Below are 24,754 nucleotides of genomic sequence, written 5' to 3' on the forward strand. Positions count from 1 at the left end.
CAGCCTGTTGTCTCTCCCCCTCTGCCATGTGAGGACACAGTAAGAAGGCGGCTGCCTGTAAGTCAGGAAGGGAGCCCTCACCAGAACCCGACCCTGCTGATGCCCTGCTCACAGACTTCCGGCCTCCAGAACTGAGAGAAATAAACGTCTTTCATTTAAGCCACCTGGTCTATGACATTTTGTTCGGCAGCCTGAGCTGATGGGGTCAGCTCGTTTACACAGTATTTGTGGAATGTCACAGTGTTAAAGGTCAGTTGCCTTCGTGTCTGGAGACTCCCCCAGTGGGGGCGATGGCAGCTGACTTCTCGGGAATCTCTGTTTTCATCAGATAAGGGAAGCTCAGAAAAGGTCCCTTTCTGCATCTGCCACATCTCAAATGTCTTCAGTTTAAAAGAGTCTTTCTGTGATCCTGGTGGGCTGTCAGCCCCTCCTGCTCAGTTGTGCTTTCAGTCTTGTTACAGCGTGGAGACCACCAGGCCCAGAGGCACACAGGGCCAGGGACGCTGAGGAATCAGAGAAACCTGCCAGGGGTGGGCATGACTTAGGCTCAGCCCTTCAGCATACAGCGTCCTCCTCTCATTGGTGAGGCATCTCTCTGAAACTTTCACGTGCTTCGTCTCCATTCTCTCGACCTCTCCTTTTGACATAGGCAGGCAGCAGCCATCTCACCAACTGGCAAGGAACCCTCTGACCCATGAGGTTGGATAATTGCAGCATGGAAGTCTGCATGACTCCTGGGAGAGTCAGGAGGAGAACCAGCTCGTCCGCCATCTCTTCCAGGGTCATTTCCACCAGGATTTGGATAAGCGGAGGGAAGAGGAGTCTTCTAGGATTGGGGGCTGTGGAACAGAGGCACAGGGATGACGGTGAGCCTGCGGGGTGGCAGGGAGAAAGGACGCTACCCCAAGGGAGCAGAAGGGTGCATGGGGCGAGATCATGAAGAACTTCACATGTCAGGCAGAGGAATTTGGTTGGATGGCATGGGGGGCCGAGTCAGGAGTGACACGTTAAAGGCCTGAGCTAGGCCAGGTGCGGAGGCTCATGCCTGTAATCCCAGCACCTTGGGAGGTTGAGGTGGATGGATCACGAGGTCAGGAATTCGAGACCAGCCTGGCCAGCATGGTGAAAGCCCGTCTCTACCAAAAATATAAAAATTAGCCAGGCGTGGTGGCGTGCGTCCATAATCCCAGCTACTCAGGAAGCTGAGGCAGGAGAATCGCTTGAATCTGGGAGGCGGAGGTTGCAGTGAGCCGAGATCACGCCACTGCACTCAAGCCTGGGCAACAGACCTAGACTCCTGTCTAAAAAAAAAAAAAAAAAAAAAAAAAAAAAAAAAAAAATTGCTGCAGTGTTCTGGGATGTAATATACCCCTAGACTCTGAGATGCAGAGACTTGTTATACACCGACTGCCAGTGATTTCATACTGAGCACAGCCAGGGCGTCTCAGCCCAGGGACCTGAGACTCTGCAACCTGCAGAGCTTTGCCAACCTCTCCTCCCCCAGCCTTCCAAGGAGGAGAGACATCCCGCATAGTGGATTACACGTGTGTATGGTTTTTAACTGTCCAGGGTCCATTCTCCTTTCTAACAGCATCCTGGTTTTCATACGCAGGGTCCTGGTTTTCATAGGCAGGCCTGTGGTTCTGCTGAGGCTGGTTCCACCCCAGGCTGTGGTGGAGCACATGGCTGAGGCTGAACCAATGAGTGGCTTCCGCCCTCTGGCCTCTGGGATTGGCTCAGGGATGGACACATGACCTGAGATGGACCAATTGGAGCCAATAAGCCTTCGTTCTGGGCCTTTTGAATTGAGCTCCAGGGCCTGCACACTCTCTCTGTCTGTGCTGGGGGCTGGGGTTTGTGAGCTGGGGATTTCTATAGAAAAAAAAAAAAAAATGATGCCAGTTCAGAGAGGCAGAGCCAGGAGAGGAAGAGGAGCTGGGACCTTGAACCCAGATCTGTTCAGCACCAGTCCCACTGATCCTTGGAGGTTCAAGTTATGTTGGCCTAAAAATTCCCTTTTTTGATGGTGTCAGCTTGAGTCGGGTTTTTCCACGTTCAAGCAGAGGAGAACCAACCTCCACATTGGGTCAGCTCCTGGGTCCTCCTGGTTGTACAGAGTCTGGGGAGGAGGCAGGCACAAAATAAAACTAAGCACCCCTCCACACCCCGACAAAGCAAAACAAAAGCCAAACAAAAGAAGGGGGTCAGGGGAACTAAACGCATGCACCACGTAAATGTTAAACCAGAGGGAGGCGGTGGAAGAAATGAGGAGTGTGGAAATGAGAGACAAGTTTCAGGAGTTTGGCTGCAGGTTATGAACAGAATCACCTTTGATGTTCTTTGAGAGGTTCCAATAGAGATTTTAATTGAATTTCATTCATTCTGGGCTAACAAAGTGGCATTTACTTGTAACATTCCTCAAAGCGTAGATCGCACAGACTTTTTGCCGGGCTGTGATAAGAACGGCGGCTACCATTTATTGAGTACGTACTGTGTGCCGGGCACCATGCTAAGTCCTTTATGTGTTTTATCCTCTTATAACAACCCTAGCAGGTGGCAGGTGAGCACTATCATTACCCCACTTTTATATGTGAGGGACCCAAAGTTTAGGGGAGAAGTAATTTGCTAAGGTCACACAGCTGGGAAGGGGACGGGGAAGGAACAACCACCCCCAGAGGCTGAGTTATTTAATGTGGTGCTTGGATGAAGGAAGCCACATGTATAAGTGTGCTTTCATTTTTTTACTTTTTTTGAAATGTTAAGACTGGGGTCTCTCTCTGACACCCAGGCTGGAGTGCAGTGGCACAATCATGGCTCACTGCAACCTCCATTTCTCAGGCTCCAACAATCCTCCCACTTCAGCATCCCATGTAGCTAGGACTGCAGGTGTGGGACCATACCCAGCTAATTAAAAAAAAAAATATATATATATATATATTTATATTTATATATTTATATATAGAGACAGGATCTCCCTATGTTGTAGATACAGGATCTCCCTATGTTGCCCAGGTTGGTTCCAAACTCCTGGCCTCAAGTGCTCCACCTGCCTTGGCCTCCCAAAGTGTTGGGGTTATAGTTGTGAGCCATCATGCCTGGCTGAGATGTGTTTTTATTTATTTATTTATTTATTTATTTATTTAAATCTTACTGTAGCTCCTGGCCACCTTGGCATGGCCCGGGTGTTTTTTAGAAATGCAGTCTTAGGCACCACCCCAAACCTATTGAACCAGAACCTGTATTATAACAACGCCCACCGCATTCCTACACACCTAAGTGTGAGTGGTATCCCTGCAGCCAGCCCCCCATTGCCCATTGTACACTTCCCTGCAGACCTGATCCTCATATGCAATTTAACCCTGAGGCTGGACAAACTGCTCTTATGTCTGCAGGAGGGGTTTATGGAATTCAGACCTGTGGCACATCTTATTATATCCAAACCCTTATTATACCCAGAAAATGTCCTTTTGCCAGTGAGAGAGAGGACGACCATCCCATCCATCAGTAGGAAGATTCAGGCTCAGCTCATTTTAAGGGACTCACCCTATTTTAACTGGGACAGCCAGTGGCAACATTCTCCAAGCCACACTCCTTTTCACATTCTACCAGTTGGCATGCTTTCTGTTACCATATATGGAAAACTTGACTCAAAGTGTCTTAAAAAAATTAAAGGGATTAATTGGTGTGTGTGCAAGTCCAGAGGTAAAGTATACTTCAGGTGAGAGTTGATTCAGCAGCTCAATGGTTTCTCCAAAGAACTGTATATTTCACCTCCGTTTCCATACTGTGCCCTCCATGGCATGGCCTTCTTCTGGGGCTGCCTGGCTCCTCTTTACTTGCAGGGATCCATGCTTTATTTTTATTTTTATTTTTTTATGGAGTCTCACTCTGTTACCCAGGCTGGAGTGCAGTGGCATGATCTTGGCTCACTGCAACCTCTACCTCCCAGGTTTAAGCAATTCTCCTGCCTCAGCCTCCTGAGTAGCTGAGACTGCAGGTGTGCACCACCACACCTGGCTAATTTTTGTATTTTTAGTAGAGACAGGGTTTCACTATGTTGACCAGGCTGGTCTCAAACTCCTGACCTCAGGTGCAGCCCACCTTGGCCTCTCAAAGTGCTGGGATTGCAGGTATGAGCCACTGCACCCAGCAGAGCCATGATCTTTCAATCCAAGTAATATGGGATCCTGCCATCTGATTCCACCCAACTCACCGCCACTGAAGCTTCCAGCCTCTGCATTGCCCTGACATTTCCTCCACATTCTTCCATTCATTTCTACTTCTGTGCTTTGTTTATGCTATTCCTCTCTGTTACCTTAAAAAAAAAATCTCCTTTTATGATTGTAAATGTGATGCTTTTTCATTGTAGAAACTTACAAATCCACAGAAAGTTTGAAGAAGAAAGTGAAAAAACTTCCTAACCCCATTCAACTAAAGATATTCACTGTGGGTGTGTTGGTGGACTCCTGGCTGACAGCTTTTCAATGCCGGGGAGCACAGGCACAGACCTGTAAGGCATAGTCGTTTGATTTGCTGAGGAGGGAGGGAGCCTGGGGCAGGTGTGTGAGGAGCCCCTTGGCTGAGGCAGGAACTGCTTGCTATTTGGCGTGGGTGCCTTGATGAGGCTCTGCTGGGCTTCACGCCCCTTCCTCTGCGCACTCTCCGGAGGGGAAAGGCTTTCTTTCCTGTGCGAAGTGGCCTCCGAGTGGGAGATCAAACTTTAGAGAGGGCTGAAAAAGCAATTAACTTCACTCAAAGTGAAGGATATTGTTTTGTGCCACTAGATGATTTTCTTTTCCCCAGAAAAATTACACCCTCAAAATCAACATTTGATTTAGTCTTTGTTCATTTTAAGAATGATGTGAGGATATGCCCAGACAACATGGGACTTTATAAAAAAATATGATGCAGTTGAAATGATTTTAAGACTGGATATAATTTTGCATTTCCTTTCTGGAAAGCCGGTACCAATTTACACCCTACCAGCGGTGTACAAAGAAGGCCTAGTTCCTCATAACCTTAGCAGCATTGAGAATTATAATTTAGAAATCATTCATTTGATGGCAAAAATATTGCTTTCTTATATGTTTCTTTGCTTACAGTGAAGCTATTAATAATTATTCTTCCCATCTTTCATTTTCTATCTTGTTTTTCAGAAAAGATTTCTGTTTCTGCCCATTTTTTCCTCGTTGCTTTCTATGAGCTCTTTACATATTGTGGATAGCATCCCTTGATTTTATACAGAGGTCCTTGGTTCTCACATCACTACAGTCTGAGTTCCTGAAGTTATAATAATATTGCAACACAAAAATACGGTGCAGTGGCTTACACCTATCTCTCAGCACTTTGGGAGGCTGAGGTGGGAGGGTCACTTGAGGTCAGGAGTTTGAGACCAGCCTGGCCAACATGGGGAAACCCCATCTCTAGTAAAAATACAAAAATTAGCCGGGCGTGGTGGCATGCCTGTAATTCCAGCTACTTGGGAGGCTGAGGCACGAGAATCGCTTGAACCCGGGAGGCAGAGCTTGCAGTGAGCTGACATCGTGCCATTGCACTCCAGCCTGGGTGACAGAGCGAGACTCCATCTCAAAAAAAAAAAAAAAAAAATTCATTGTTGGGCTGATCTCTTATAAACCTTCCCCTCTTCCTGCATCCCTTAAACTTAACACCAGCATGTTTCCCCACCCTGTATTATCATATTTATAGGTCTGCCTGTTCCTGTAAGCCATATGTTGCCAACACTCTGAAGGATAATGCAAGACAATTTCAAATTTTGCAAAAGATGCAGAATTTCCTGAGGTTGATCACAGTGATTATGGAGAATCATGTTCAACGCGTGCAAAGCTCCTGGCCAATGAGGATATGGCAGAGTTCTTAGCCGGTTAACAATTACAGAAGAGAAAATCTACAAGGCTGATGAAATGACAGGCACTTCAAACGAGAGAGATTTGAATTTTAGAGGATTAAGACAGGCCGTTGGGAAAATTGATCATGCCTTCCAATATTTTTTTGCAAAAAATGTCCTTTTTGTAAAAATGTCCTTTTTGGGATTGTGCTGCAAAAGTCAAACGTGAAATCAAGGCTATTGGATCGTATGTTCTATCAGACAATCTCGTCAGGAAAAGTATGTCCCCACAAATCACTATCTTGTTCTTTTTTCATCTGAGGAATTAAAAAGTTGCATTAATAGCCTACTTTGTCACATGTAAGCTAAAAGAAACTGTTTCATAATTTGTCTTTTTTTCTAAATATAAAATTACAATTAAACATTTATTTCTTTCCTTTTTTTTTTTTTTTTTTTTTTTTTTTTTTTTAGATGGCATCTCACTCGGTTGCCAGGCTGGAGTTCAGTGGCACGATCTTGGCTCAGGGCAACCTCCACCCCCAGGTTCAAATGATTCTCCTGCCACAGCCTCCTGAGTGGCTGGGACCATAGGTGCGTGCCAGCATGCCCAGCTAATTTTTGTAGTTTCAGTAGAGAGGAGGTTTCACCATGTTGGCCAGGATGGTCTCGATCTCTTGACCTCATGATCCACCCGCCTCGGCCTACCAAAGTGCTGGGATTACAGGTGTGAGCCACCGCACCTGGCCTCTTTCTATCTTTTAAAGTGGATTCACTTTGTGGTCTTTCTTTACCCCCAGTCCTAATTTTTCTTGACTGATGAGGACCTTCAATATTTTAATTTGGGTCTTTGTAACAAGGATGTGCACTTCCGTCAGTTGCCAGTTTGAGGCACTACAGGGTCTCCCGGCCCGTGCCTAAAGTTCTGGTGCAGGTGTCTTCCCTCGGTTGATCCTCCTAGTGCCTGGGGATCCCCTTAGAGTACACAGGGAACCCAGGACATGAAGCATTTCTCCTGGAAGCCAATTTGTGGTGCACAGGCTCAGAGCCCTGGCTGTGCAAGCTCCCATCGATACTATGGCTGGACCCTGCTGGACTTGGCTCTGCAACAAAAGCCAGTCACAGTTACTACTCAAACACAGGACAGCCGTTGCCAGGCTTGTCGCCCCTGGAAATGCTTCTGTGTCAAACAGCTCCTGGATGGACAAAGGGCATCCTTGCTGTAGTTCTGGGCTGACCACATGCAAGGGTGGCTTCACGTGTCCTAAACTTGGATGAGGACTTCTTTTCCTGGTTCTCTCCTTAGGACTGTATTCCTCTCTCTCCTTGACCCTAGACCTCTAGAAAGAAGCTATTTCTTTTTCCCTGACATCCTTTTAGCATTGTGTATTTAAAAACCTCTTCTCACCCCTCTGCCAAGGGAGGCTACCCTAGATCCTTATACAGCTCTCCTCCACGGGTGCTAGCTTTAATGTCTTAAGGAAATGGGACTAAAACTTTCTGAGCTTAATCTTTGGCACATATTACATTACGTTTTCAATTGGCTTATAATGCTTTGTGATGTAGAGTCGTTTAATAGTTCTGCAGTTAAATCCATCCATCTTGTTTCTTCATAATATTTCATTGCTTTTTAGCTTTGAGAGTCTTTTTCAAACTTATTTACTCTTTCGGTTTTTTTCCTTTAGTTTTACATGCATCTGGAATGTGTTTCTGTATGCAGGGTGAGGTGCACTGTGCGAGCCAGTTGTGGCCACGTAGAGTCCTGTAGAACAGCCGTATAATCTTGCTGGCGCACACCAGTGAGCCTCTGTTCTGGTGCTCATTAATTCTCGGCAGGTCGGCTAGGGCTCAGCTCATCCAGCCCAACCCCTGCTGAGCCTGACTTCAGGTTGGGGCTGAAATCAGATCTTGCTCCATGAGTCTCTCATCTTCTTTGGACCAGCAGGCTACCAGAGTACATTCTTTTTGTGGGGGTGGCTCAAATCTGAGGGGGCAAGGCCGGTCCTGGAGCTCACATTGAGCTTTTGTTTCCTTAGCATCTGCTCCTAGCCCACTAGCAGAAGCATTGTGTGCAGCCTGAAGTCAGGGCTGGGGAGGTTCTCTCTGCCCGCCTTGGAGGCCCAGCCAAGGGCCACAGGGAGTGAGGGACCGAGACCCAAATTCTGTCTCCCACACTAGCCAATTTCACCAGTATCCGCTTGAATAAGCCACCCTTTTCCCTTAAATGATGGACCTACAAAAGTGAGAGGAAGGAATAACTCTCCAGTGATCCTCAAACCCTCATGTAACACGAAGAGAGGACATATATGTAAAAGGACAGGACAGACAGGGGCCACTAAGGCCTGAGATGGCTCAGTTGCTGGAGCTCTGGACCCTGCGGGCAGTTCTCCATCCAAACAAGACCACAGACAGCAGATCTGAGGCCCCACCCCTGGTCCTTTGGGTGGGTAACTGGCCGATCCAGGTCACTAGTTAGCCAGGTGTGGATGTATACAGATGTATGCATGTGTACACACATGTGTGTGCATGCACACATGATTATGTGTATACGTGAGTGAGATTGTACCTTCCAGGTAATGACAAGAATAGTAATAAAGGCAACTGATCTTTTTGCACACTCCCTGAGTTCTAGGCACTGTTTGAGCCTGAACATCAGGAGGCGTGGTGGGAGAGGCTGAGCATTGATTACTTTCCACAAAGAGGCCGTTGTCCTAACCTTTTCCTTCTCGGTGATCAGCTGCTCCTCTCCTCTCCTCTCATTTAATAAAGATGGGGCAGGCAAGAGAGGATGATGTAAAATCCAATTAACTCAGGCTTCAAAAGGCATGATCTCCATGTGGTGCCAGTTCCCACCTCCATAACAGTCAGGCCCGGCTGCCTTGCTGGCTTCCTAGAGGCTGGTGCTGGGGAGCAGGGCTGCTGTGAGCATCCATTCCCCAGACAGAGCAGCAGAGGGGAAGGTCGCTCCCTCCCCCTCAAGGCAGGGGTGGGGGTGGAAAGGATGGGGAGTGCATTGCAGTGCGTAGGCCCTCAGCTGCCTGCTGCTGCCCAGTGCCCCCACCTCTCGGCCCCTCTGTTTTGACCAAACTCTCTGCTCCCCGAAAGTCACCACATGTTTCTCCTGGGCTGAGAGTGAGCCTCTTCTGAGGTTTGCAGAGACAGTCCCAGGCCCTGTGCAGGCAGCCAAAGCCCATCTTGGGCAGAGGTGGGAGAGGGGGCTTTGCTGCAGGCAGATGCTGCTGTTCTCCAGCGGAGACGGGGGAATGCAGAGACTCGGTGTGTGCAGATGGGTGGGAGTGGAGAGGGAGCCTGGGGGACTGTGAGCAGGATCAATGCAGATGGTGTCAGTCGAATGCAATCTTGGTGACAGACGCCGATTTTGACACAGCGCAGTGTGAGCCGTGCATGGCACATGAGCGCTTCTGATGTTTCCTGATGGCTACCACACCCTCGGTGCTGTCTCTCCTCCCTCTTCCACAGTGGTTTCTTCTGCAACCTACCATCTCCAGTGACTTCAGCACTAGCCCCTCCTGGTCCTCCTCACACACACAGCTCATGATTCCCAAATCTCCCCCAACCTCCCCAAGCTTCAGCTCCACTCCTGCCAACTTCTCCAACCTCCTTCGTCGTCATCAGAAATTTTCTACCTCCACAGTCTCACCGTGAGCCCCTCCCTCACCGCAAGTTCCTTCCACTTCCTCCACCTCCACTGGTTGTAAAACAAGCCCACAGGTTCTTTGGCACTCTTGCCGTGGAGAAGGTGAGTCTGTTCACCCCTCTTGAATCTGGTGGACTTGTGGCTGCTTCTCCTACCAATAGATCATGGCGGAAGTAACACGATGGGGCTTCTGAGGCTAGGTTGGAAAAGCCAGATGACATCTGCTTGGGTCTGTTGGGACACTCACCTTTGCAGCCCTGAGCTACCGAGAAGTTCAACTACCCAGAGGCTGCCATGATGTAAGGAAGCTCAGGTCACATGAAGAGGCCACGTGCACATGCTCCTGTAGAGAGCCCAGCCGAGGTCCCAGCCCACAGTCAGCACCAACCGCCAGACAGGTGATGACCATGCCTCCAGGTGATTCCGGCCTCCAGGAGTTATCTCCAGCAATTGAGTCTTCCCAGCTGAAGCTCCAGACATTGTGGAGCAGAGATAAGTCATTCCTGCAGTGCCCTGTAGGGTAGTTTGTTATGCAGCAATAGTTACTGGGGCCACATCCTTCTTTATATCTCTCCAAGGCTGGCACAGAAACACAGTTCAGGATCTCGAACAATTATCTTTCCTACCCCACCCCCTGCAGTTGTAAGGAACAGGAGAGGGTAGAAAGGATGTGTTGTAGAGGGAAATCATCAGAGGATTGCCGGATAAAATGCAGGACAACAAGTTTAACTGAAAGTTCAGATAAACAATGACTCATGTTTAGTATAAGTGTGTCCCATAGGATAGTTGGGATATATTTATATTAAATAAGCTATTTGCTATTTATCTGAAATGCAAATATTTTCTGGGTGTTCTCAGTTGTATTGGCAAAATCCAGAAACATTAAAAAGTAGAGGCCTAAGCTCCTAAACACCCTTCCCAATGTCGTGATGTCCAGGGAGGTCATGTTGCTTTGGAGGTCCAGTCTCTGAGTGGCCACAACCAGTGCCCCTGCAGTGAGGATGACCATAGACATTTTCTATAGATAAGATGCATCTGTTCTCCCTGCTTCAATCTGGTGGACTTGTGGCTGCTTCTCCTACCAAAGGTCATGGCAGAAGTAACATGATGGGGCTTCTGAGGCTAGGTCAGAAAAGCCAGACAACGTCTGCCTGGGTCTCTTGGGACACTCACCTTTGTAGCCCTGAGCTACCAAGTAAGAAGTATTACAGGTCAGGCTGGGTGGTGTTATGATGGGATTGATCCTGGGGTCCTCCTTCCCCAGGCAGGCCATGCCCCCTTGGACTGAGGGAACCTTCATCTGAGGAAACAGGGCTTCTCCTTTTGCATTGGTTTCCACAGAGGGCAGTAGGGGCTCTGCCTGTCCCCAAGACCTGGTTGCTCCTGGTGCAGGTTCCAGAAACTGTCACTCTCTGTGGTTGGCAAGCATTCTGATACTTCAAGAAGTCATCTGCAGGGGCCAGACGATGGCTGCAACCAGAGGCAGAAGCTGGTTCTGCCCACAGGTTGATTTCCCCATTCCTAGGGTGAGGATGTCTTCATTCTCTCCAGAGCAAAACAGAGAGATGCCTATTCAGATTCTTCTCCTCCTCCCAGCCAGGTGCACCCCTAACTTCCTCGGCTCTTGCCTGACAAAGGAGAATGGGAAAAGGCTCTCATCCCCTTTTTCCAGCCAGCTTGCCCCTTTCTTAGATCATGTGAGTTCATTAGCCAGGAATGAAAACCAGCTTACTCTCAACTTGCCACTGTGTCTTCCAAATAATAGTGGGCAGAAAACAGTCTAGTCTGCCTTTCAATCCCATAGTTCTCTCATTTAACTTCTTAGTCCCAGCTCATTAGGCCAAGTGATAATAATAAGTCGTTCTGTCTCTTCCTTCTGCCTCCCACCCTTCGCTGAGCCCTGATTGCAAGGGAGAGGGCTAGTGAGGAGAGCTTGGCTATGCACCCCCTGAGCAGCATCAGTGGAAGCCTGGGTTGTTGATTCATTCATTCAACAAATATTTATGAAGTTCCTAGTACAGGCCAGGTGCAGTTCCAGAAGCTAGGGCCAAGCAGTACCTTGGAAAGTCAAATGACAAAGAAAGACAAAAGAAAAGTCACCAAAGAAGTGAAGGCTCCTCTCCTCAAACAAAGGGGAGGCACCAGAGGGGAGTTGGGATTGGGTGCAAAGAGCAGCTACTACAAATTAAGGGGTACAGTATCCTTATTACAATACAGGTATTAAGAGACACACCACCCATTTTTTTTCCCAACAAATGTTTGAAACACAGAATCGGTTTGGGGTAAAATGCAGCCTTGTGGATGAGTGCAAAGGTACATAATCTAGCACATGCATTTTTTCCCTATCTTCTCACTGTATTAGTTATCTCACACTGCATAACAAATTATCCCAAAATGTAGTGGCTTAAAACGATAAATGTTTATTGACTCCCAGTTTATTCTATGAGTCAGGAATCTGGATCAACTCAGCTGGATAGTTGTGGTTCAGGGTCTTTCCAGAGGTTGCAGCCAAAATGCTGGCTGGGGCTGCAGTCATCCGAAGGCTCAACTGGGGCTGGAGCAACCACATCCAAAATGGTGGTTGGTGCACTTAAATGGTGGTTGGTAGGAGGCTTTGGTTTCTTGCTTCTCTCCATGTGGTCCTCTCCATAGGGCTGCTCATGACCTAGCAGCTGGCTTCCCCACATCTGTTGTATCTTGTATAACCTAATCTAAGAAGTAACATGCTATCACTTTTGCTATATTCTCTTAGTCACAGAGACCAACCCTGGCACAGCATGGGAGGGCACTACACAGAGAGGTGAATACCAGGAGGTAGGGTCACTGGGATCATTCTAGAGGCTGGCCACCAGACTCACCTATTCCTACTTCAAATCTCCTCTGATACTGTGTCTTTGGTCTATTCATTTAATAAATATTCATGGAGCACTTGCTATGTTCTGAGCACTGTTCCTCCCTCTGAGGATTCATAAGTGACTGAAAAAGAGCCAAACTGCTGCCTTCACACAGATGATATCCTCCTTGGGCTTGGGCCCATGCTAATCTACAAGGCTGAATAAGTGACTGGTTTAATGGAGGCAGATGACTGGGGCCAATCTCTAAAGCTGTGCCCTAACTTTACATGTGTGTGTGTGCTCTTTCAAGAGAATATGATCTCTTTCCTCTTTTGTAGTGACCACTCTATAATGCCACTGTCGTGCTCAGATGTCCTGCTATAGCTGAAATCATTTCTGCAGCAACCTCTTGGAATTACCTTGAAGAAGAAGCCCAGTCAGATCCTCTGAACATTCTCAAAGGTAAGAAAGCTGTTTTCTTTGGGGTCAGATTAGTTTTAGGGGTGGTGGTGGTCAGTCAATCACCATTTGGAAACTGCTCCAGCCCAAACAATGTCAGAGTTCTAGCACCAGAACCACCCTCACCCCCACCTTTGCCTTCACCCCCTCCCCCTACACACACAGCCAAGGTTACGGCTTTGTGCTATAAAATATCTCTCACGAAGTCACTCTAAAGGGAGTTTCAAAAGGAAAATTTCAAAATAAGGTGTTTTGAGTAATGGCTACATTTCAGAAATAAAGCTACAGCCTCCCAGAGGGACAATTTGGATTTGAACTCCTCCTCTGATGGAGGAGTTCTTGAATGTTCTTTCCAAAAAGTTTGTTACTTTCTACTTAGACCATATGATTCCCACAATTGGAGATGACAAGAGCATATCTCTGGTCTCCTTTTCTTTTCTTCTTTTTTCTCTTTCTCTCTTTCTCTCTCTTTCTCTCTCTCTTTCTCTCTCACTTTCTTTCTTTCTTCCTTCTCTTGCTTTCTTCTGTTCCTCCTTCCCCTTCTTCCTTCCTCCTGCTCCTCCTGCTGCTGCCCCTGCTTCTTCTTCGTCCTCTCTCTTTCTCTCTCTTTCTCTCTCTTTCTCTCTGTCTCTCTCTCTCTCTCTCTGTGTGTCTCCCCCGCTCTCTCTCTTTCTTTTTTGTGTTATATCTGGTTATCCTAGATTTGGTTGGGAGGGCACCTTTTCCTGGTGAAGTTGCAGTGGGTAAGGACTGGCCATTCCTCTTGTCATCACTACCTTTTAGCCCCCTCCTCCTCTTTCTTCCTGGCCTGCCAGCCGGACGCTCAGGCCTGGGGCTCCTTGGGGGCCGGCAGTCCCATCCTACTGGCTCTGCAGTGCAGCTGTCCTCAAGGGCTCCCTTGCCACTTTGTTTTGGGGAGGAAGCAGATGGAAACACACAGACCTGCTCAACTCTGTCTCTGGCACTTTGCCAACATCCTCCCTCACCCCGTTTCTCTGTCATGTCACCTAAGGATGTCCTCATCGCTTGGTAAATAATCACTGCATTTGATCTGTGTTCAGTCTGCCCTCTTTTCCTGCCAGTATGAATAATTTGGCGACATAAATACGGTCATCGGTGACCGTTTGAAAGCTCTTTTCCATCAAGTATTCCTTATTTATTTACTTATTTTTAATTTTTTTTTTAAAAGGGAAAGAAACTGGAAAATATCAGAGGAGGTTGTTTCTTCTGTCTGTAGAATTTCAGGATATTTGATTAAAAAAATGTTCTGACAGCTGGTAAGCTGAGGCTACTCTTAAGTGAGGGCTAATAAATATCCCATGGGATTTGGGGTTGGTGTCTACGGAAGGGGATTGCCCCTTCCCTGGGTTGTGGTTCTTGTGTCACATGCAAAGCCCGGCTCAGCTGAGCAGGCTGGAGTGGTGTTGAAACGAATCCAATACTTCACCATCTGGCCCTGATTGTAAACATGTGTATACAAAGTGAGTGTCACTTCAGCTAATTCACCGGAGCCAGGCTGCTTTTGTGGTGGCTGCAGCTGTCCCTGGGTGGAGGGCAGAATGGTGGCCCCAGAAGACAGCGGGTACAGGTGGCCAGCCTGTCTTCCAGCAGGGCCCGTGGCTGGCAGAGGGAGGCGGCAAAGCTTCGGTCCGCTGGGCCTGGGCATCACGCGTCCACATTTCCTTAGAGCTGATGGCGGCCTCATACCCAGCTGCCTGGTGATCATTGCTTTGAGAGCTAATAATTTTCCTTCACACTGTAAATATCTCAAAGGCAGGTGGTATTACTCACCTGTTTCACCACGTCCGGAGACTTGGACTTGAGAAGTTATCATTGAGCTAGCAGCTACTTCTTCTTCTTTTTTTTTTTTTTTTTTTTTGAGACGAGTCTCGCTCTGTCGCCCAGGATGGAGTTGCAGTGGCCGGATCTCGGCTCACTAAGCGCCGCCTACGCCATTCTCCTGCCTCAAGTAGCTGGGACTACAGGCGCCCGCCACCTCGCCCGGCTAGTTTTTTGTATTTTTTAGTAGAGATGGGGTTTCACCCTGTTAGCCAGGATGGTTCGATCTCCTGACCTTGTTCTCTCGGCCTTTAAGTGCTGGGATTACAGGCTTGAGCCACCGCGCCCGGCGCTTACTTTTAACAGTTTTCTTTTCTCTTTATTATTATTTTTTATGTTATTTTCTTTTTTCTTAAGATAGAGTCTTGCTCTGTCACCCATGCTGGAGTGCAATGGCATGATCTCGGCTCACTACAACTGCTGCCTCCCAGGTTCAAGTGATTCTCCTGCCTCCTCAGCAGAAGCTGGGACTACAGTTGTGCACCACCGCGCCTGGCTAATTATTGTCTTTTTAGTAGAGACAGGATTTTGCCACGTTGGTCAGGCAGGTCTCAAACTCCCTGACCTCAGGTGATCCACCTGCCTTGGCCTCCCAAAGTGCTGAGATTACAGGCGTGAGCCACTGTGCCCGGTCTTTGTTTTCTTTTGCATTGATTTCTTCTACTTCTGCCTCTGCTGGGCAGAGAGAGGAGTGGAGCCCTCATCCTTCTCGGGGCGGAGAGATCTATTAATTAACAAGTTCTCTTTGTCTCTTGAGCAGGAAGCAGTGAGCTCTTAGTTCTCACTCTCCCCTAGGCCTCGGTGTTATCATCTTTCCAGTGGGTCACCGGCCCCACACCTTCACATGCATCCTCACCGTCCTCCAAACCCTGGTCCTTGTGGGAGGAGAAGGAGGCTGCAGAGTGACCTCGGATGGACAAGTGCTGCAGGGGGCTGGGTCCACTTCACAGTGACAAGTCACCAACTTCCATTCGCTGCAGCCCAGCCTCGTTCTTCCTGCACCCCCTGCAGCCTGTCTTGGAAAGTTTGGATGTCACCGGGTAGGCGGGTAGGCGTAGCTGTTGCTTTGTTCTAGGAAACAAAGAGTTGCTCCATAGGTTTGTTGTCTGCATAAATATCTTCTTTTGAGAAGTGTCTGTTCATATCCTTTGCCCAGTTTTTGATGGGATTGTTTGGTTTTTTTTCTCGTAAATTTTTTTCTTGTAAATTACAAGTTCCTTGTAGATTCTGGATATCAGACCTTTGTCAGATGGGTAGATTACAAAATTTTTCTCTCAGTCTGTAGGTTGCCTGTTCACTCTGATGATAGTTTCTTTTGCTGGGCAGAGCTCTTTAGTTTAATTTGATCCTATTGGTCAATTTTGGCTTTTGTTGCAATTGCTTTTGGTGTTTGGTGAAATCTTTGCCCATGTCTATGTCCTGAATGGTATTGCCTAGGTTTTCTTCCAGAGTTTTTATGATTTTGGGTTTTACATTTAAATCTTTAGTCCCTCTTAAATTAATTTTTGTATAAGGTGTAAGGAAGGGGTCCAGTTTTAGTTTTCCGCATGTGGCTAGCCAGTTTTCCCAGCACTATTTATTAAATAGGGAATCCTTTCCCCATTGCTTGCTTTTGTCGGGGTTGTTGAAGATCAGATGGTTGTAGATGTGTGGTATTATTTCTGAGGTCTCTGTACTGTTCCATTGGTCTATATATCTGTTTTGGTACCAGTACCGTGCTGTTTTGGTTACTGTAGCATACGTATCCCAGAGCTTAAAGTAAAAAAAAAAAAAAAAAAAAAAAAAAAAGAGTTGCTTCAAGGAGGGGGCTGCTTCCAGGCAGGACCAAGAGGCCAAGTCTGCAGCCTGGCTCAGCTGGCACCTCCCAGCCTGACCCCCACAAGGTATTCAGAAGACTGGAGCTTCCCCTCTCCTACTCTCCACCCCCGACACCTAGTCTGCTCAGAAGAGTGAGTGACATTTCCCCCAACTCGCCCCTCCCATGCTCCTCAAAAACACAACAGATTTAATTTTCTACACACGTGAAGAAAATGTACTTTTCCAAACAGCCCCAGGGATCTGCGAAGAGGGAGAAAGTGAATCATCTTTCCTATTTTCTTCTATGGGGGAGCACAGCAGTAGGGATGGGAGAGAAGACATTGGCAGGACTGAGAGCAGCCCCCAAGACAGCCTCCTGGGCACCAGGGCTAGGGGGCTGCACTGCTGGCACTCAGGAATGGGGGGTGAGGGGCCACAGGGAGCCTGTGCTTTCTGTCCCCAGAGCCTGGCATCTGGAGGGTGTAGGCAGGATGCCACTGCCACCAGGCAGTCCCACAGTTGGGCTCTGCCAGGGTCAAGTCCCCTGGTGAGCCGGTGCTGTAGGGAGGCCACCAAAATGGGACTGCTTGGGGACAAGCCCCTCCTCCTTCCTCTGGGCCCCAAACAGCAGGCAGGAGGTGAGTGTGGTGGGGAGAGGAGCCCAGGGGAGACGGAGCTGTGATTCTCAGGAAAAAGGGGTAGGTGTGGGGATCTGGCAACCCAACATCCCAAGCCTAAAGAATGAAAATGAGACAATTCCACTGCGTGACGCCCTCCTCGTGACAGACGCCTAATTAAAACTGGACGGAAACAGGCAAGAAAACCACTTCATCTAGACTCTATTTGCCTTGCTAATTTAGGTGCCTGTGAATGTGTGTGCGTGTGTGTTTTCCTGTTGGGTGAGTGTTTATAAAATCTTAATTAGGTTGTGCGTATTGGAACAGAGATGGAAATGCGTCTTTTTTTTTTTCCTTCCCTGTAATGGTCTCTTCCCCAGGGGACATTAAAGCTCCATACACAACATTCTCTGAGTAGGGAAGGTAGTGATGGCCTTTGACGATGGGTTTCAGGGAGGAGGGAGAAGAGGCTCTCTGATTCAAACACAGATGGATGGCTGATAGCTTACATTTAAAAAAATCAAAACCTCAAATTGGACTCAAAGAAGCTATTTATAACCTGTCAGGAGAAGCTCATATTTGAATATCAAACTCATTGAATACATTTTTTAACAACCTCTAATGTGGGAGTTCAGCAGGGGCAGAAGGGACTCACTGTGCTGAGTGATTAGTAGGCGTTCAAGTGTTCCTTGAAGTGAACGGAAGGGAGCCTGTGAGGAAGGAGTCAGGGAAATCCCACAATATCCTCTTCTCTCCCTTCTCTGTCTCTGTCGCCCGGCCTGAGTCCCACTCCCGGAACTGAGGTCCGACGCCGCTCTTCTCGGCGCGTTTGAGGGGAGCGTGCTCAGGGAAGGCTGAAAGGGGCAAGATTGCAGGAGAGAGGACGAGGGAGCAGGAGGCTTGGCTTAGATGACAACCTTGGGGCAATTCAGACTGTCACTCCTCAGGGTGGCCCTTATAGAAGAAGCCGAGCTCCCTGGGCAGTTGCAGTGGGTGCTGTTCGGCACTGGCCCATGTACACGGATGGTGCTAGAATGTGGTCAGCTGGGATGCGGTCCCCTCAGAGACACATCTTCAACTTGATCTTAGGCAGCGATAAGGGGCTATGCCGTTTGTTTCTCGGATGACCTTTCTGGAATCTCTCTGTAGGCTCCCAGTACCTGCAGCTTGTGATCAAGGCTGAGATCTCCTAGAACGGAGTGGGGGATGGGGACATGGCTCTCGCGATGGGGGGTGATGATGCCTGCCAGCCCTTCCCTTTTCAGGGAGTCCATCGTGGCATTCCCTGAAGAGGGCAGCGCTTCTCACACCTTCCCCAGCAGGCACACCCCCGTACATCCTGTTAAAATGCAGATTCTGGCTGTTGCGGTGGCTCCTACCTGTAATCCCAGCACTTTGGGAGGCCGAGGCGAGCACATCACTTGAGGCCAGGAGTTCAAGACCAGCCTGGCCAACATGGCACAACCCTGTTTCTAGTAAAAATACAAACATTAGCAGGCGTGGTAGTACACACCTGTAGTCCTAGCTATTCAGGAGGCTGAGGCAGGAGAATCACTTGAACCCAGGAGGTGGGGGTTGCAGTAAGCCGACATTGTGCCACTGCACTCCAACCTGGGTGACAGAGCAAGACTTCATCTCAAAAAAAAAAAAAAAAAAAAAAAAAGAATAAATAAAGATTCTGATTTGATAGGTCTGGGATGGGGCGTGAGATTCTGCACATCTAACCAGTTCCCAGGTGAGGCCGAAGCCACTGGTCCAGGGACCACTCTTTGAGAAGCCCGGTCTAGAGACCAGCACAGTGACTCTGGAACAGGAACTCTCAGCAGCCTCACCCAGGGGGCTAGTGAAGACCCAGATGGCTGGGCCCCACCCCCAGGGTTTCCAACTTAGTAGGTGTGGGGTAGAGACTGAGAATTTGTCTCTCTAACATTTTTGAGAGTGGTTGGTCTCTAGGAGTGCAGGGCCTGTCAGGGGAATGAGACAGCAAGAGGAAACAGGAGACAATGAACGGGGCACACCCCGTCCTGGGATCAGAGGAAGATGAACTGAAATCGGGCTTTGAAGAGTCAGTCAAATGCAGGTAAGCGAAGAGGAAGGGTGCATTCCAGATGGGGGACCCTTTTGTGTAAATCTGCAGAAATAATAATTTTTAAAAAACACAATTTTCAGCATTGAACTACCTTCTGCCTCCCAGCCCTTCTTTCCTTTTCAGGATCACAAAGGGGAAGGGCCATCCTCCCTCTGCTGGGACCAGAAGCAGATCCACTGTGACTGCACATTCCAACATTCCCAGAGAACCTGGAGAGATTTTGTTTTTTTGTTTTTTTTTTTTTTTTGCTCTTGTTGTCCAGGCTGGAGTGCAATGGTGTGATCTCAGCTCACTGCAACCTCCGCCTCCCAGGTTTAAGTGATTCTCTTGCCTAAGCCTCCCTAGTAGCTGGGATTACAGGTATGTGCCACCACGCCTGGCTAATTTTTTATGTTTTTGGTAAAGATGGGGTTTCTCCATCTTGGTCAGGCTGGTCTTGAACTCCCAACCTCAGGTGACCCGCCTGCCTTGGCCTCCCGAAGTGCTGGGATTACAGGCATAAGCCACTGCGCCTGACCCCTGGAGAGCTTTTAAATATCATTGGTGCTTCAGTCTCTTCCTTCTAGGAGATTTTGAATTAACTGGTTTTCGGTGGGGCTCAGACATTTGTGTTTTAGGATTTTTTTTTTTTTTTTCCCCTCAAATGAAGCTCCTTCCAAAATCAGGGCTGAGAACCGCTGGCCTAGACCCAAGTATACTGACAGCCATGCGCCAGCTGCTGGTCAGTTGGGGAATCAGGCAGAGTATTGCCCCTTCCCTTATTCTCTGCATCCTTACCACGCCCCCTGCCCCCAAAACAGTTAGCTGAGTATCTGGTAAACACCTGCCCTGTTCCACCCAGCGTGGGGTGACCTACTTTTTTGCCTGTGGCTTCTCTTGCACATGGGGACTCTGGGGACTGAGGGGCAGATGGAAATGTCAGCATGTCTGTTGATGCTGCATTTGGGTGTCACCCAAGCGCTTGTTTCCCTGTCAGATTCCAGATGCGGTGTTTAGAAAGTAAACCACTGCTGCCAGGCACTTGCCAGGGAGATCAGAGCACCCGGCAGCATCCTGAGACATCCTGGGTTCTGGCTGCCAAGCGCTGGCAGCTTGGGGTTCAGGGCAGAAGGAGGCCCATGCGTGGACTGCTGCTTGAATGTGGACTCTGGGTGGACAGCAGCACGCCTGGGGCAATCTTCGCTCCCTGCAGGGCCTCTGTCACCTCCACACTGGCTTTCCCAGCTACCAGAGAGCACATGGGGGCACACCTGTCCACATCCAAGTTTGTCTGGGACACTGACTGGGGTGCTATGATGCTGAGGGCTGCTTGCAGGTGTCCCCACTCAGCAGCCTTCATTGTGAGGGGATGCAGGGCCATGCAGGGCAAGACAGCCAGCCCTGAGGGTCCATCTCGAATGGTTCCAGCGTGGGACCAGATCCCTGGAAGTTGGCCCAGAGGCTCAGGACATGACACTTTTCTCCTTCTGCCTCTTCCTTTTAAGGAAAGATAAAGATAGGCTGGATTCCATCCTTTCTGTGGACCCAGTGAGGGGGTGTGGGCAGGACATTGCACAGCCTTCTGACTTAGAAAGTCTTGCATGTCCGTCTCTGCCCTTGGGTGCCTCAGAAGTGTCTTCTGGGGCTAGCAGACCAGAGGCAGGAGTAGGAGGAGCTGAGCTTGTGAGACGCACCAGCCCTGGGCATAAACTCAGGCACGAGCTTCCTTCTGGGAAGTGTTTCTGCTCGCCGTGAGTCCCCAGCCACTGCCCTGTGTCACACGTGTTTATTAACCTTTGTACACGCAGCAAAGAATATCGTGCCTCTCCACACAGCTCTCAAGAATTTCAATTATTTAGTGTTTGCCTCCCCATCCCCACTTTTCAGTAGGATCTGCTGTGAACATCTCCTGGGCTGGGTTTCCGGAAGAATTGTTTGTCTCATTTTGATGAGAGAGTTTGAGAGAAGTGTGTGGACGTGGATGTACCTGGCTCAGGGCAGCTTTGGCCTCTCCTCCCCAGCCTTCCATTTCTCCCACTGATGAGGAGAAAGTGAGGTTCCCCCCATCCTGCTCCCCTAAATGCTGCTGCCAGTTCCAGAGCCGCCAGCTCTGGCCTCCCATTGGAATTACTGCTCCCCAGAAGTTTGATCCTGGAAGGTTTGGGACATTTTTCTAGCCCACAGCCACTTCTCTCCCTGCTTAGAGAGGCAGGATGGGAGAGGAGGTGAACAGGAAAGGGGCTGTTCTGGGCTCACTGGAGAATACACTGACAGGAAAGGGAGCGGGGAGGGTTCCCCTCCCAGCAAAAGGTGCCGCTCGGGTTCAGCATCTTCTCCCTCCCTCCAATTGGTCCCCAGAGAGCGTGCAGGTGTGTGTGTGAACAGTCATCCCTTGCGCTGGGCTTGAGAGGGTGGGTGGGTTTGTGGCCATGGAAGGGATGCCCCACCTGCCCCTGCGGGACTGTGCTGCTGGGCTGCAGGGGAGGGAACCACAGGTGCTGGAGCAGGAGGGGCTCCGGCCTTAGGTGGAGGCAACTGTCTTGAACATCCCTTCCAGCCGCAAAAGCTAGGGCTTCTAAGGCTTTCAGAATAAGGAACAATGGAGAGGACCTCCCAGTCCTCACCTTTGAACATTTAAACATCTATTGTTTTCCCTTCAGTGCAGAATGAGGGAACAGCAGTGGTGGTGTAAACCTATGGAACCAGACCAGGCTCCAGCCTAACTCAGTCCCCATACCTGCCTTCATCTCGGCCACACCCAGCACCCTCCTCCTCCCCAGCCTGCTCACACAGGTGTGCCACCAGGATGCCTCCAGCCTTGATCTCTTTCAAGGTTCAGCTCAAACACCTTCATTCGGTGTTGCCTTGATGTCTTCGGCCTCCTCTCCTGCCCCTCCCACCCTCCCAAGCAGGAAGCACTCCTCCTTGAAATTCTCGGAATGCTTTCTCTACACTTTGTCAGGGTGCACATCAATTTCTCCTTTTTATCCTAGTTTCCTACCTGCATATCTTATATCATCTCCGAGTTGGCAAGCTTCTTAACGACAGGAGTCATAGCTCATCCACCTTTATGGCCGCTCTGCACCCAGCCCTGCAAATGTTGATTGAATGAACAGAAACTCAACCTCATGACATTCTGGTATGTGTGTCGTCGTGAGGTCGTTCATCTCTGCTTTGCTGCTGAAGTCGGGGGCATCTCCTGGTCTAGGGAAGGTGGAGGAGAGAGACTCATTCTTCTGAGTTGTCAATTTACAGCTGTTTCCTGGGCGCTTACAGTGTGGTGGTGTTAGGTGCTGAAGAGCTACAGGCATGGACAGGACTCAGCTGGATGTCACTCTCTACCTCCCAGCCTCCCCTTCATGGATTAACAACTCCCCAGTCTAAGCTGATCCCCCATCTAGTCCAGCCACAGCCAGTGATGGGGATCCTACTGTGAAGGCTTCTTGGTTCTCCTGGTACCTCCGCTAACCTTACCTCCTGACCCTCTTAGACCTGCCCTTCTTCTTTGTTTTGCATGTCTTTAATAAGAATCATTTATTTTCACTCTTAGTCACTCCGTTTGTCCGTCCTCTGCCCGTTGTTTCACACATGAGTGTCTGTTGTACTTGTGAACTTTAGAGGTTAAGGCCATACACCCCTCGCAAGCAACCTTTTGAGATTTACCTGGTAAAACATGCTGCTGCTTCCCCCAAGGTGTCCCACATCCATTGGTTTATTTGCCTTGTAGTATAGTTATTGTATTAGATATTGTGTTAGTATTGATAAAAGACTAAGCTGCTATAATACAATTGTTTAAGCAATAACGTAGTGGTTTAAATAACAAAGTGCCTTTCTCTCTTACCCAATACTTGAGGGGTGAGTGGTTTGGATTGCTGGGGCCTCTCTACTCTTCATGGACATGGGAGAACAGTTTGCTCTGCTCTGTTGTTCTGTCTTCCCCTAGGTACTGTTGTCATAGACGTGGCTCAAGCTGGGTTGAAGTGGGATCGATCCAGTAGGAAGGAAAAAGAAAGCTTGGAGAAGCCTCTTGCTGAGGCATTACTTCTCAGTGAGGCCTATCTTGGCCATTGTGAGAGCCAGGTTTCTGTAGTGATAGCACCATGTGAAAAACAGTTCCAGGAACCCCACATTGTAGATTGTGGTAGACAGAATCCTAAAAACGTCTCCAAGATTCCCATCCTTTTGTTATTCAGTCAAACACTAATGTCTGAGTAAGAGCCTTCTCCAAGCTTCCTCTCTGCTCCAAGAGCAGAGAGGCCCCACCAATCCAAACCACTCATCCCTCAAGTATTGGGTAAGAGAGAAAGACTGTTATTTAAACCACTGCACTATTACTTAAACAATTGCTTAAAGTCCCTGCTGTGAAGGGACTTTGCAGATGTAATTAAGGTCACTAATCAGCTGACCTTAAGATAGATTATCTTGGTGATATGGTTTGGCTGTGTCCCCACCCAAATCTTATCTTGAATTGTAGCTCCCCTAGTCCCCATGTGTTGTGGGAGGGACTTTGTGGGAGGTAATTGAATCCTGGGGGTGGGTTTTTCACATGCTGTTCTCATGATAGTGAATAAGCCTCATGAGATACGATGGTTTTATAAAGGGCAGTTCCTCTACACACACTCTGTTGCCTGCTGCCATGTAAGACATGCCTTTACTCCTCATTCACCTTCTCCCATGATTATGAGACCTCCCTAGCCATGTGGAACTGTGTGTCCATTAAACCTTTTCCCTTCATAAATTACCCAGTCTCGATTGTGTCCTTATAGCAGCAGGAGAATGGACTTATACAGTAAATTGGCACCGGTAGAGTGGGGTGCTGCTGTAAAGATATCTGAAAATGTGGAAGTAACTTTAGAACTGGGTAATGGGTAGAAGTTGGAACAGTTTGGAGGGCTCAGAAGATAGGAAAATGAGACTTGGAAGACTCAGAAGACAGGAAGATGTGGGGAAGTTCGGAACTTCCTAAAGACTTATTGAATGGCTTTACCAAAATGCTAATAGTGATATGAACAGTAAAGTCCAGGCTGAGTTGGCCTCAGATGGACATGAGGAGCTTCTTGGAAACTGGAGCAAAGGTGACTCTTGTTGTGCTTTAGCAAAAAGACTGGTGGCATTTTGCCCCTGCCCTAGAGATCTGTGGAACTTTGAACTTGAGAGAGATGATTTAGGAAATCTGGTGGAAGAATTTCTAAGCAGCAAAGCATTTGAGAAGTGACACAGCATAAAAGTTTGGAAAATTTGCAACCTGACAACGTGGTGGAAAAGAAATATCCATTTTCTAAGGAGAAATTCAAGCCAGCTGCAGAAATTTGCATAACTAATGAGAAGCCACATGTTAATTGACAAGACAATGGGGAAAATGTCTCCAGGGCATGTCAGAGACCTTTGAGGCAGCCCCCTCCCATCACAGGCCTGGGGGCCTAGAAGGGAAAAATGCTTTGTGGACTGGGTCCAGGGACCCCTGCTCTGTGCAGCCTTGGGACATGGTGCCCTGCATTCCAGCTGCCCTCAGCTCCAGCCATGACTAAAAGGGGCCAAAGTACAACTCAGGCCATTGCTTCAGAGGGTACCAGCCCCAAGCCTTGGCAACTTCCGCATGGTGTTGGCACTGCAGGTGCACAGAAGTCAAGAATTGAGGTT

At 48.6% G+C, this 24,754-nt stretch overlaps 1 protein-coding gene across 3 annotated transcripts in view; it reads right to left on the minus strand.

Annotated features, from left to right (window-relative positions):
• The window catches only part of RPL38 (ribosomal protein L38), a 694,013-nt gene that overhangs the window by 194,817 nt on the left and 474,442 nt on the right, over positions 1-24,754 (minus strand). The window contains exon 1 of one of the 3 annotated variants that reach the window (XM_050765774.1): positions 6,636-6,645. The exons of the other annotated variants lie outside the window; for them this stretch is intronic. The gene's annotated coding sequence lies outside the window, so the exon portion shown is untranslated. Of the gene's footprint in view, positions 1-6,635; positions 6,646-24,754 lie in introns of those variants that run through there. 3 annotated transcript variants of the gene reach the window in all.

Source organism: Macaca thibetana, chromosome 16 (assembly GCF_024542745.1).
Source record: "Macaca thibetana thibetana isolate TM-01 chromosome 16, ASM2454274v1, whole genome shotgun sequence".
NCBI lineage: Eukaryota > Metazoa > Chordata > Mammalia > Primates > Cercopithecidae > Macaca > Macaca thibetana.